Source organism: Piliocolobus tephrosceles, chromosome 14 (assembly GCF_002776525.5).
Source record: "Piliocolobus tephrosceles isolate RC106 chromosome 14, ASM277652v3, whole genome shotgun sequence".
Taxonomy (NCBI): Eukaryota; Metazoa; Chordata; class Mammalia; order Primates; family Cercopithecidae; genus Piliocolobus; species Piliocolobus tephrosceles.
Genome location: NC_045447.1, coordinates 53,454,941 through 53,468,283, shown reverse-complemented (window position 1 = coordinate 53,468,283; position 13,343 = coordinate 53,454,941).

Genomic DNA, 13,343 nt, shown 5'->3' with positions numbered 1-13,343 from the left:
GAAAGAAACCATGTTCTTCAAATTGTAATCTTTGGTCCATCTACATCAGAATCACTACCAGTAATGCTTATTTAAAAATTCAGATTCTTACCCCAATCCTAGACCTTCTCAATCAACATCCCAGGGATTGGTCTGTAAGTCTGAAATCCTGACGAGCTCCCAGGGGCATGTTAACATTTGGAAATCACTACTTGGTGTGAAGAAGGTTATCAAACTCTCCCGTTGCACTGTCCCACAGAGGAGAAGGAAAGATATTACCTTGTCCTGTGTATATTCTGTACTCTGAGTACGAAAGTGTTTATTCTCTGAGATGCTAGAGCCCTATAAGGATGCAATTTCAATATACCCCAGGGCAGGGGCTTTGCAGTTTGTAAAGTATATTTTATTCACTGTCTATGTTAATCTTTGTAGCAATTCTGGAAGGATTATTTTTACATCAATTTTCTATATGAAAAAATAGATTTTCAGAGAAAATCTTTTCCAAGGTTACACAGAACTGAGATTCAAAACCACATCTTCTAATGCTAATTCTCATGTTCTGAGTTTAGCTTGTATCACTTGTAAAGTTAAATAGCCGTTGAAAGGGGGGGACAAAAAGAGTGAATGAAACTTAGACTGAAATCTCAAATAATCAAAAGATGGGAGCACAGAATGTGATTTTAAAATCCTTATGTTTAACATTTACAATTCAAAGTAAATTGCACTGAATGTCTATATCTCAGTCAGATTGTAATACCACAAAAACACTTGACTCTAATCAAAGGCCAACGGAACATTGGTTGCTCTCAGCCATTTGATTTTACACTAAGCTCTAAGGATCTTCTCCAGTCTAATGTAAAATTTTTAATGTTCTACTGTGGAAAGAGCACAGCGAAACAGTGTATATTTTGGCTCAGAAAAATAAAATCTTCTTAATCTAATTTTTATTAAGCAAAATTTTAAATATGCACAAGGTAGAAAAATAGTATCATGAATCCACATGTACCCATCACCCGGTCTCAACAATTACTGATTCTGCCATTCTTGGAAAAAAAAATAGTTTTTAAAACACCCCCTTTAAATTATATAACAATATGCAAATTCAGAATTCCCCACTGTAAATCTTAAAATATTTCCTAAATAAAGAAGCAAATATATATATATATATTAACAAATACATGTATACACATATTTTTAAGGGGAATGAATTGTTTTCCTTGTGGGAATGCATACAAAATGCCTGCTTACAGCTCAAAAATGTGTGCATTTTCACAGTCTGTTTGATGGCAAGCACTAATGGTCAGAAAAAATAAAATTTAGTCCTTACAGTCTGTCCTGTCTTTAAGCAAAATGTGTACCATTTACTTGGGAGCTATATAACAGATGTGGATTTAAAAGGAAGAGACCAGTTATAAAGCACTAGGGGGAAGCTGTGCAGATGTCCCTGTTTTTAATGTGTTACTATGTGGGTCCAATTTATCTCACTGCAAGTGATCTAGGACTTCATGAAACAGCTCCAGATTATGGATCACCAACACTCTTTTTTAAAGGCCTTACATTATAAAAAGAAAAAAACATTCTTAAGCCTGGCCTCTGAGGCACACAGGGTGGTGTCCTAGACACATTAAATCTGATAAATAAAATGAAAGGAGGGAAATGCTGGGGGGACCTCCATATCCATGCAAGAATATGGAATACAAAGACTTGTGCAGACAGGGCTTATGCCTTTGTGGGAAGGCCATTTCTATGATCTCCTTATGCATTTAATAGTTCACCATACCAGAATCCTGAAATAGCTCCATTACTATTAGGATGAAAAATTACTCTTTTTGCTTTCCTAGAACAGTAGCTTTCTACAGACTTGGTAGCTATCACCTATTGAGGGCTTGTTTTGTACCAGGCAGTCCACTAGGTCTTTTATATATAAAGATTATCTCACTTAATTTATATAACCCTTTGAGATAGGTATTGTTAATGGATTTCAGACATGAAGAAGCTGAGATTCAGTTATAAGTAACTTGCCAATTTTAAAACAGCTAGAAAGTGTCTGACCCAGGATCTGCCCTTAGTTCTCTCTGATTCCAAAGTCTGAAGGTTCTAAAGCAGTATATATAGAAAGAGAGATCCTTTCAGTGTTGTTTGCAATATAAAAAATCAGCACCCACCAAAGTGTCCATTGATATTGAACAAATAAATTTTGACAAGTCCATATACTGAAATCGTAGACTCCTGTTTAAAAGATTAAAGGTAAGGAATGTATTGACATATAACCTCTACTTATTTTGGAGTGAAGGAAGCAAATTTTAGAAGAATATTACAATAGAGTTTTGCATAGAGGGGGGATTGAAAGATACATAAAGTCACACAGCCAACTTACCAGTGGTATTAGTTTCATCTCATTATTTAAATTTTTTTAACTTTATTATCAGATAAAAAGGATAACATTTTTCCATTTGAAACGCTAAGTCCTTGCTCTTTTCTCCTCAAAAGTCAAACTGCTGGTCTGATCCTGTCCAGTTTTTGAAAGCTGCATCAAGGGATGTTTTGTGGGAGATGAAGGATTTGTCTTTATTCAGATGTCACCTAATTTGCAAAGCTTCTCCTGACTGCTGGAGGCAGAAATAGATGCTTCCTTTCTGGATTCCCAGGACATCCTGAATACATTCCTTGTTATAACAGTTATGTCTCTGCTGTAAACATTAGAGTTATAACTTTGCTGAACTCTGAGATCCTCAAGGGAAGGAATCACACTTCTTTAACCTGGCACAAGGAATATGTTTAATAAATATTTGATTAGTGAATAAGTGAATGAGTGAAGGAAAGAAGGAATAAAATGTTAGAGATAATGTTTAATTTCAAAAAGCTGGTAGTGTTCAAAACCCCCATCGGAGAACTATAGTAGCCCATTATGACCCAGTGAAAGCCTGAGCTGAAGGTGCTTCTGTTGAGAGAGCCCTGGATCATGGAAGGAACCTGGACTTTGCAGTTCGACAATGGATACAAATCCTGAATCTGGCACTTAGTAGTTTTGTGGGAAAGTCTCTTCATCTCTCTGAGTCTGACAGCCTCCATTTGTAAAATGAATAGGATAATATTGTCATTTCGGGTTTGCGGTGAGGATGAAATTGGATGAAATATGTATAATGCCTGGCACATAGTAGACATGCAGTAGGTATTTGCTGTCGTCATTATTACACAGCCTATTAGGTGAAGAGTATTTGTGCTGCCTTCCAGGAGCCCAAGAGTAGAAAATTAAGGACTGCTCTTAGGCTTTTGATCCAGCACTGACCATTCCTGCAACAGGAATGTCCCTAAATCCTCCAGGTGGTCAGATGGATATTGTGGGTGCTGTGTCTCATGGGGCATCTACCAGATCAGTCTGACTCTTGGCCAAGGAAGAATGACATGGACTCAAAAAGTGTCTCCTAGACAGAAAGTTGAAGTCTTTGGTGAACTTTAGAAGCCTTGGTTTCATATAATCAATGACAGTGCCCAATTTACAAAATAAAAAAAAAAAAAAAGGAAATATCAGGGACTTCAATGCATCATTAGTGGGAACAGATCCTGGACCAACCTTTCTTGTGAAGAGGGAGAAAGGGAGACAAATTGACAAAATCTATCAATGTGTAAAGTATCCATTACTATTTTTAAATTTTATGTAATTTTTTATTGTTGCATTGTTATTTCACCTTTTTTTAAAAAAAATTTGCTGCACGTTTGGGTTTTTTTTCTTTTTCAGCTTTCATTTTAGATTCGAGGGTACACATGCAAGTTTGTTACCCGGGCATATTGTATGATGCTGAGGTTTAGGGTGCAAATGATCCAGTTACCCAGGTACTGACCATAGTGCCAAACAGTTTTTCAACCCTTGCCCCCCTCCCTCCCTTCCCTCTCTAGTAGTCCTCAGCGTCTATTGTTGCCATATTTATGTCCAAGAGTACCCAATGTTTAGCTCCCACGTAAGTGAAAAGAATTCAGCAATTGTTCATCTAAGAATGGATCCTATGGAAATACGTGCAAAAAATGTGCAATTCTACACAAATAGTGTGAAGCACTGTTTGCAGGAGTGAAAAATCAGCAACAAACCAAAGCTGTAGGGAAATGATGAATCCCTCTAGTGGTATACACTGCAGCTGTTAAAATGAAATAGATCTACATATACTTCCATGATGAAAATGTGCAAGGTGTATGAATAAGTGGAAAAAGAAAATTGCAGGGCAACACGAGCTCAATTTTGTAAATAATAATAATAATAATAATGTTTGTGTATAGAAAAAACCTGGGAATGTATATTCATTCCAAATTATCTACCACAGGGTGGTATGAGGGGGCATTCACTTTCTACCCTATTGTAGTATCTTAAACATTTAAATATTATACATGAACATGCGTTACTTTGGTAATTAAGAAACAAAAAAGTTATATATTTAAATCTAAATTGTTAAGAGACGTAAAGTAAAATATGGGATAAAGCATGACTTTGTTAAAGTCTTAAACTATCCTTTTTGATGATTCTAGTCCCCAAAGTCCTTTGACCTTCAGCCAGAGAATTGACCACGCCCTATAATTCTGTTAGCTAACTTGATAGGTCTGAGTGATGATAGGAGAATACCTAGAATGGCATTTTTCTCAAAATGAACAAAAGCCTAATGAACAACCTGGCTGTGAAATATGTATTGCCCCTTGGTTAAAGAAGTGACCTCCAATGGGCAATAATTCCTCTAGATTGAACATTTTGTTACAATTGTCCACAGAAACTTAAAGAGGTTATTTCCTTGATCTGCAGGGCATTCATTTTCTACTCTAAGCATCCCACAGTGTAATGTATATACCATACATATAGAAGATTGATAGCATTTCTCTACTGCTTTTCCCCTGAACTCCTTGATACAAGTGGTAGAAATGATTTGATCTGAATCACTTTCGAGCCTCAGCCTTCAAGCATTCCTAGCTGTTCTTCTCTCTCATTTCCACCACTGTTGCATGTTCTTTCTTTAAAAAAAAAAAAAAAAAAAAGTCACCCCTACTCATTTAAAATTGAAAAAAATAAAAATAAAAATATTTCCCATTTACCAAATTGATGAAATGGACAAAATCCAGGGTTGGTGTACTTTTTGGGGGTGCAGAATAGTATGCTTCTTCCAGGAAATAGTTTGCCAACGTGTATCAGAATGGAAAATGTAAATCCTTTTGACTCAACCATCTTACACGAGAGTGAAAAGACGTGTGCTTCATGAAAAAAATAGAAACAACCAGTACTGTCACTAGTATAAGATAGGTTAAAAACTGTGGGATATTCAGACAATCAAACATCAGTTTTGAGATATAGGTGGGTAGAATAGTGTGCCCCCAACATTCATATTTACCTGAAACCTCAGAATGTGACCGTCTTTGGAAATAGGATATTTTCTGATGTAATTAAGGATCTCAAGATGAAATCATCCTGGGTTTAGGGTGGGCTGTAAATCCAATGACTGGTGTCCTTATTAAAAACAAAGGAGAGGACACAGAGAGACACACAGACACATGCAGGGAAGAAGGCCATGTGGATGGAGGCAGAGATTGCAGCGATGCAGCCACAAGCCAAGAAACACTGAGGATGGTCGATATCACAGAAAGCCAGGAGAGTGGAATGTAACAGGTTCTCCCTCAAGGCCTCCAGAAGAACCAACCCATCAAAACCTTGATTTCAGATTTTTGGCCTCCTGGTTGTGAGAGAATAAACTTCTTCTGGTTGTTTTAAGACACTCAGTTTGTGGTAGTTTGTTATGGTGGCCCTAGGAAACTAATACATATACAATGTCTGGGATTTGTTTAAAAACGATCCAGTGATGAGGTGAGGAGTCAAAGAGAGATGTAGATGAAACAAAATTAGATAACAGATCGATGGGGGAATTATATAATATTTTGAATGCTTTTGTATATTTGAAATTTTCCATAATGAAAAGTTAAAAAGAAATACTATGTAGATGAAAATTCACTGGCATAGAAAGATATCTGTGAACGTATTGTTCAGTTGAATAAAATAAGTCACTAAGTTTGTTGGTATCTTATGATTTATCCTGAAGAGAGATTTCTGGAAGATGCCTATCACAATGTTATGCCTAGTCATTTCTGAGTGGTGTGATTTGAGTTGATTTCTTCTTCCTATTTGTTTGTGTTGTTGGAATTGTTTACAACATGAATCCTTTGTATTTTAAAAGATTAACTAGTTTCAATATAATAATAATATCCTGGCCGGGCGCAGTGGCCCACACCTGTAATCCCAGCAGTTCGGGAGGCCGAGGCAGGCAGATCATGAGGTCAGGAGATTGAGACCATCCTGGCTAACATGGTGAAACCCCATCTCTACTAAAAAATACAAAAAATTAGCTGAGCATGGTGGCAGGCGCCTGTAGTCCCAGCTACTTGGGAGGTTGAGGCAGGAGAATGGCGTGAACCTGGGAGGCGGAGCTTGCAGTGAGCCAAGATCGTGCCACTGCACTCCAGCCTGGGCAACAGAGCGAGACTCTGCCTCAAAATAGTAATAATAATATCCCTTCAAATTATACTACAACAAGAAATTCCTTCTGTACCTTCACTATACCTATGATAAGTCTGGTATTTCTATTCCCATTTTAATGAAGATGGGAGCTCAAGGAAATAACCTTCTTAACATCAGTAAGGATTTTGGATCAGGATTCCAAATTAAGTCCAGGTTTTGCCAAAATGGAAGGTGATGTCATTGTCAGTTGTTACATTGGACATTTCCTTTTCACTCTCCACAGAAGACTTTAAGAAGTTTGATCCCCACTCAGACATCACCAGATACTGACCTGATAATAGGACATTTGGCCAGCCTTTGGCTGTAAGAGAGATATCCTAAAGCCAGTGTTGTCTCCTTGTGAATAAAGAGGGTCATCCTTTACAACAGTGGCATTCAAGTAGTGCTAGAGGAAAGAATGAGATTCAGAGATTCTCATCCTTTCAATCTTCCTCCACTCCAACCAGCCAGACTGATGAAATGCAAGGAAAACATTCAAAAAGCATTCAAATTCTAACGGGTAAAAGAAGTAACTCTATCAAGGAGAGTAAATACATGACATATTTGCCCCCCACTCGCAAGTCTGTGACAGCCGCCACTAACTGACTGCCATTCTTTCAAACTAAAGGTTAGATGAAAATCCAATAGAGATCTGCTCCCAATAGTGTTGGTACACAAGGTGCAACCCATTTGCCATCCCTAGATCCTATTCTGAATCAAATTCTGATCAAAGGTCAAACAACCAGCTTCTTAGCAAAATAGCAAAGTAGAAGTGAGTGGCATCTTGGAAAAAGAGTACTGATGTCACTGACAGTTTGGGATTAAAAAAAACAAACAAACTCAGTATAGTCATTCATTTCACTCCACATTTACTAAGAACCTACTGTGTGTCTGGTGGCTCACGTCTGTAATCCCAGCACTTTGGGAGGCTGAGGCAGGCGGATCACGAGGTCAAGAGATCGAGACCATCCTGGCCAACATAGTGAAACCCCATCTCTACTGAAAATATAAAAAATTAGCTGGGTGTGGTGGCACGCACCTGTAGTCCCAGCTACTTGGGAGGCTGAGGCAGGAGAATCACTTGAACCTGGGAGGCGGAGGTTGCAGTGGGCCAAGATCATGCCACGGCACTCCAGCCTGGTGTCAAAGTGAGAATCTGTCTCAAAAAAAAAAAAAAAAAAAGAACCTACTGTGTGTCAGCTCTAGTGATATAAAGAAAACTAAAACATAGTCTCTGCCCTTGAGAAGTTTAGAAGAAAAAGCAAATTGCTCTGGAAATTAGGAAGATAGACTTTAGAAAGACTATAAAACCAGATGCACAAGATTCTACTTTGCCTGGGGGCTCCCTGTCCTTGACTAGAGCTACCAGTCCAAAGGTAGACTCAGAGGTTAGACTTTTCCAAAGCTATGATCCATGGACTGCTCCAGGCAAATGTACAGGCTTTATTCTTTGCTTTAACCAGAAACCCACAAGAAGTGCAAGAAATCCAAAGGTACTGATTCTCTGTGGATTATAGGAACAATCACTGCTATCATTTGTTGAGCAAGTGGCAGGCACGTTTCATTTATAATCTCTAATCCTCACAACAACTGTGCAAGGTGGGTTTGTAATCCTCATTTTATTCACGAGGAAAATAAAGTTCCAAGAGGTGAATAACATGACCAGGAAATAGCCTTTAAAAGGGATTTAAACTTAGGTCTCTTTGAGTTTATGTGCTTTTCTAATTCCTACTTAGCATTGCCACTTAGATACTACACGACTTCTGAAAAGGGAAAAACTATGTGTGCTAGTGTGAACAGGTACACTAACATATGTATATGACATATACATGGATGTGTATCCAGAAAAGGCCAAAAGCCATACAGTTACTGAGGAGGACACCTTTCTACAAATTACCAGGACCAAACAGTAATGGATGCCATTAACACACTGATACAGACATATAAATTAAAGAAAGTGGCTCCTGATTATAGGAAATGCTCTCCAAAGCATTTGATTTATGGACTCAAATCAGGAAATAATTTCTCATTGCATACCTTCTTTAGTGTTTATATAGCAACTAAGAACCTAATCCTATTTTTTGAAAATGCCAGACTCTAAGAAAAGAGAACAAGCAGCGAATGAAATCATTTCAACAGAACAGCAGCAGTAACATTGCCACCCTTGGTCTTGGCTGTGCCACTCCTTTCTTCTAACTTACCATGGGGCCAAGGGACAGAAAGGAAACAAAGATAACAGAACCAGCATATTTTGGAGAAAGGTGAGATGAGGGGCAAAAGTCTCACTTCATCTGTCCAAAGATCTCTAACAGAAAAAAAAAAAAAGCTCAGGAAACACGACCAATATAAGGTACTGCAAAATGGAAAAAAAAAAATCTTCACATCAAATAAGAGCTTTCTTCCTAGAATAAATAAATCCCTCAGATCAGGTAAATACCCAAAATTAAAACACACGATTATTGTATTTCTTTTGTATTGCCAACATGTTCCTGTGCTCCGGTCAAAGCAAAAGATTAAACATTCTTATATTTTTGTTGTGATTTTACTGCCAAATGCAAATATCTGACTGTAAGTTAAGTCATTACTCTCCTGCTGTTGTGGTCTGATTAATTCTCACAATATTAGCCGGCAATTCATTTTATCCCTTGGCATCACAAGTCCAGTTGAAGGAGATAAGTGGCTGATAAAAGATCTCTGAGAACAGTTATAAATGATTCACTTTAAAAGAATAATAAAGCAGCCGCTGGATAAGCACAGCTGAGTAAACCTTCCATACATTGCACAAAACTAATTTAGTGTAAAAAACTTCGGCAAATTATAGTCAATAATCTTCACTGTCACCCCGCTGCTCACAAAACTTTTGAGAAGAAACTTAATGCTGAAATGCAAATATTTAATTAGATTTTAATGGTGAGGTTTATTTTTCCTAAATCCGGTCATCTGTCTCAATTACATTCCCCATTTTTTACAGTTAACCAGGAATTGTCATTCCCATGGGCTTTGGGCATGTTTTCTTTTTTCTAATTCCTACTTAGCATTTGCTTTCTTCACAATGCAGTTCTTGTGGGAAAGGGTTTGGTTTGTTCTGTTTTGGAAAAAAAAAAGGCAACATTTGGGGAAAAAAATACATGTTCTGAGCAATGCTTTTAAAGCTAATTGTCCTTCTGTCCTAATAATAAAGAATCTTCAGCAGCTAAACAATTAATTGTCTTTTTTCTACCTCACTGAACAGGGTAATTAATATGCATTTGTATTTATGTAATGCCTAAGTAAAGCAGTTCTGTATGTACTTGGAGATTCTAAAGCTATATTTCTTTCCAATGTATTCTGTAGTTTAAATTTTAAACGAATTCGCAGAAATCAGTGAAATGTAACTTGTTCAAGTCCCTTCCTCCAAAACCAATATTAAAATCTGTCTTTCCTTCTGTTAAGCATAAAACTCTACTGAACTGTTATGGGGGAAGATAATGAAACTGTTTTCCTGAGCCTCTATTCTTTGTTCCAATCATCAAGCTACATGTCCCACTTCAGACCCACCCTTCTGTGCTGGGCTTTGTGATGGGGCAGGAATTCTGAGAACCACCTTGCCAGCTGCTTTGTTACACTCTGCCAACAGGGGGCACTAAGGGAAGCTGTAGAGTGGAAGGGACTTGCCTGTCCTGTCGGCGTCGTGTTCCTATGGGCATCACCCCAGCAGTGCTTCTTCACCGTGGCAGCAGCAACTTGCTCCTGTAGCAGGATTTGATTCCAGTTTGCAGTTTTTCCAGCAATTACAAAACAGCCTCGACTCACTCTCTCGTAGACACCAGCACCAGCAAGGAGTGCACCTTCCCCAGAGTTCTGAGTTCCAGCCCCAGGGGGCCCTTCCTCCAAGCTCCTAGGTTTGACCATTTCAACCTCCTCCCAGACATTTGTTCTCCCAACCCAATGCCTTGTCACTGCTTCCCAAAGCTGCCACTTCTGTGATTATCTTAATGTTCACTTTTTGCATTTTCAGTTCATTAACACCTTGAATGCAATTTTTAATATTCAATTCAGTAAAATGAAAAGGTGTGGTTTTGGTCTCCCGGCGTGATCTTGACCACTACACCCTTGCTTACTTTTAAAGCAGGTGCACCTGAGTTGGAATTCCAGCACTGCCACTTACTAGCTGTGTGATCTTGGCCAATTACTTAAAATTTCTGAGCTTTGGTTTTTTTCTTATGCAAAATGAGTATAATATCCTAGAGTTGTTATGCTTAATGAGATGACGTATGTCAAGTGGCTTCAAGACAGCAAGGCCAAAAAATGTTCGTTCCTTTCCTCTTCACCTTCTGTAAGTTCACATTCTCCTGTTTACAGCACGTAAGAGTCATGCTCTTTCCTTATCAAAAATAAATGTGTGCTTCCTCCTTCATCACAATATATACTGTATTGTGCCCATTGTAGTTCTTCTGTCTCATTCCAGTTAGCTCCTCCACGGTGCCTTAATTCCAGGTGTGATCATCACAATAACTCCATCAAGCCTGTCAATATATTTTTCTGTTAACCATATTCTTTTCCATCGCTTTCTGGCAGCCCAGCTTCTAATTATTTTGCCAACGTTCATGGCATTTTTATCTAAGACAATTCTGCTTTTCATATTCTCTTCCCATATGGTTTCTGGAACTGTCATTTTCCCCCCATCTCATTTCTCACACATTCTCACCTTTACCCCTCACTCCCCACTTACATTCTCTTACTTCCTGGATATTTCACATATTGGCATATTAATTCCACATCAGGTCACATATGTCTTTTAAAAACATCAAATTCCCCTCTGCCTATTCACTTTTCCTTTGTGAAGCTTTTAGGGTATGGCTCATAAAAGGCCATTGGTAAATATCTGCTGAATAAAAAATTGAGGAAATCTCCATTTATTCCAATCATCAATCTTTTTTGTTCCACCCCTTTCAGATTCTTTGGCTTTTACCTTTTGAAAGCTGCTATTTCCTCACTCTGAGCAAGGAAGAATAAACTTCGACCATATTCCCCTTTCTGTTCTACTCTTTCCATTAATAGTATAATACAAAAACAAATCTTCAAAGACACAAAGAGATATAAGGTATTCAAAGATATAAGGTAGTGTCCTAATGTCTAACCCTCTTTTACTCAAAAAGCACTCTACTTTCAATTTTTCTTCTATGATCTATTGTTTGATAAGACACTTAGGCACAGTATCCACATGGACAAGCCATATTTCGTTATTGGTATTCAGTGATAGTTTTTGTAGCTGTATGCATGTGTGTATATATATATATAAATTACATATTTAGTGAGTTGGCCTCATTTTCTCAAAAATCAATTTATTTATTTATATCTACCTTATTACCACAAAGGTGGTGAGGCAGACAGTCACTGTTTAAAATGGACACTGTTTCCATATGATTATTTGTTTAATTGCTCAAAGTGATTGATCTCATTTTTTGTGGCTAGGTCACGCCAAACTTAAAGTTTCACAGTTTACTACTTCTATATTAATATTCCTGCTAAAAATAGTCTGTCATCTGTGGTTTCTAGCATTTCACTCTTATTCCCTCTTTTCAAACAAAATGGCATGTTCATATCTTGGATTCGTCATTTGTTTCTTTCCACAGAACTCTATTTTTAAACTTCCAGCAAGGAATTCCCCAGAGATTTGGTGAATCAGGTGTTGATTTAATTGTTACAAGACATGAACAAGACAATTAAAATCACCCGAGTAATAGCCCTCCTTCGCTACCATTTTACAGATAAGAAAACTAAGGCCCAGAGACCTGATGCCAGCTGGCCAAATGACCAAGTGGGAATGGCAGAACTGGGAAGATGTTTCCATCCCTTGAATTTCTTTGTTTTTATCTTGTTACCTCTTTGGAAACCCCTAAGCCTTAAGTCTTCTTTCAAATCTTGAATGTCTGAAGGGAACTATTTCATTATTTCTAATCTCTTTTTATTCTGCTTTCATGCATAATTTTTCTCTTTTTCTTTCCACCTCACATTGTATAAGTAAAAATGTTAATATATCCATGATTCTTTCTCAGCACCACACTGCCCCAACACTGCTACTAGGCACAACCTTCTTAATTAAGAGGAAACTCAAGTAAAAAAAAGAAAATTAAGAAGCTAAAAACATTTGCAAGCATAGGACTTCCAGTTTCAAGATGATGGACTGAACATATAGCATACTCCCTCTCCCTTTACAAATCAAAAGATTAAATGTTTTTAAATAAACATAATATGTATGTATACGATGCTTGAAAACAAGAAAGGTCACTTCCAATAACCACAAAAATGTAAGAAATTTCTGAAATACATAAAGCTTCTGAGAAGCAGCAGAGAAATTCTGCATACCCATTACAATAGTTAATTAATTACCTCAAGACTAAACCAGAGCATATTCCTTTATATTATTTTGATAATATCAGACACAATTATGTGATATATTTTAGGAGCTAAGAAGAATGAGAAAGGAGTAATATTTATGTATTATTTAGTCCTAAAAGTAACCTTCTAGATTTAGTGTTATTGTCCCCACTTTGCAGATGAAGAAGTTGAGTACCAGAGAAGTAGCCTAAGACCACTTAGCTAGTAAGTGACAGAATGGGGATGGGAACATGGGTGTTTCTGGCTCTAAAACCGGGGCAATTTCCACTATACCAAGATGTCTCCTCACACAGTGGAAGGGCAAGCACTTATTGGCCACTGCAATATGACAGGCATGGGACCAGATGCATTATTAATGACACTGCAGTCTCACTCCTAGTCCCAACTTGGACCTAGAGTAAACCTTTGTGTGATGACCAGTCAGAGATTAGGATGGCAGTGCTGTGGGTCTGGAATTGAT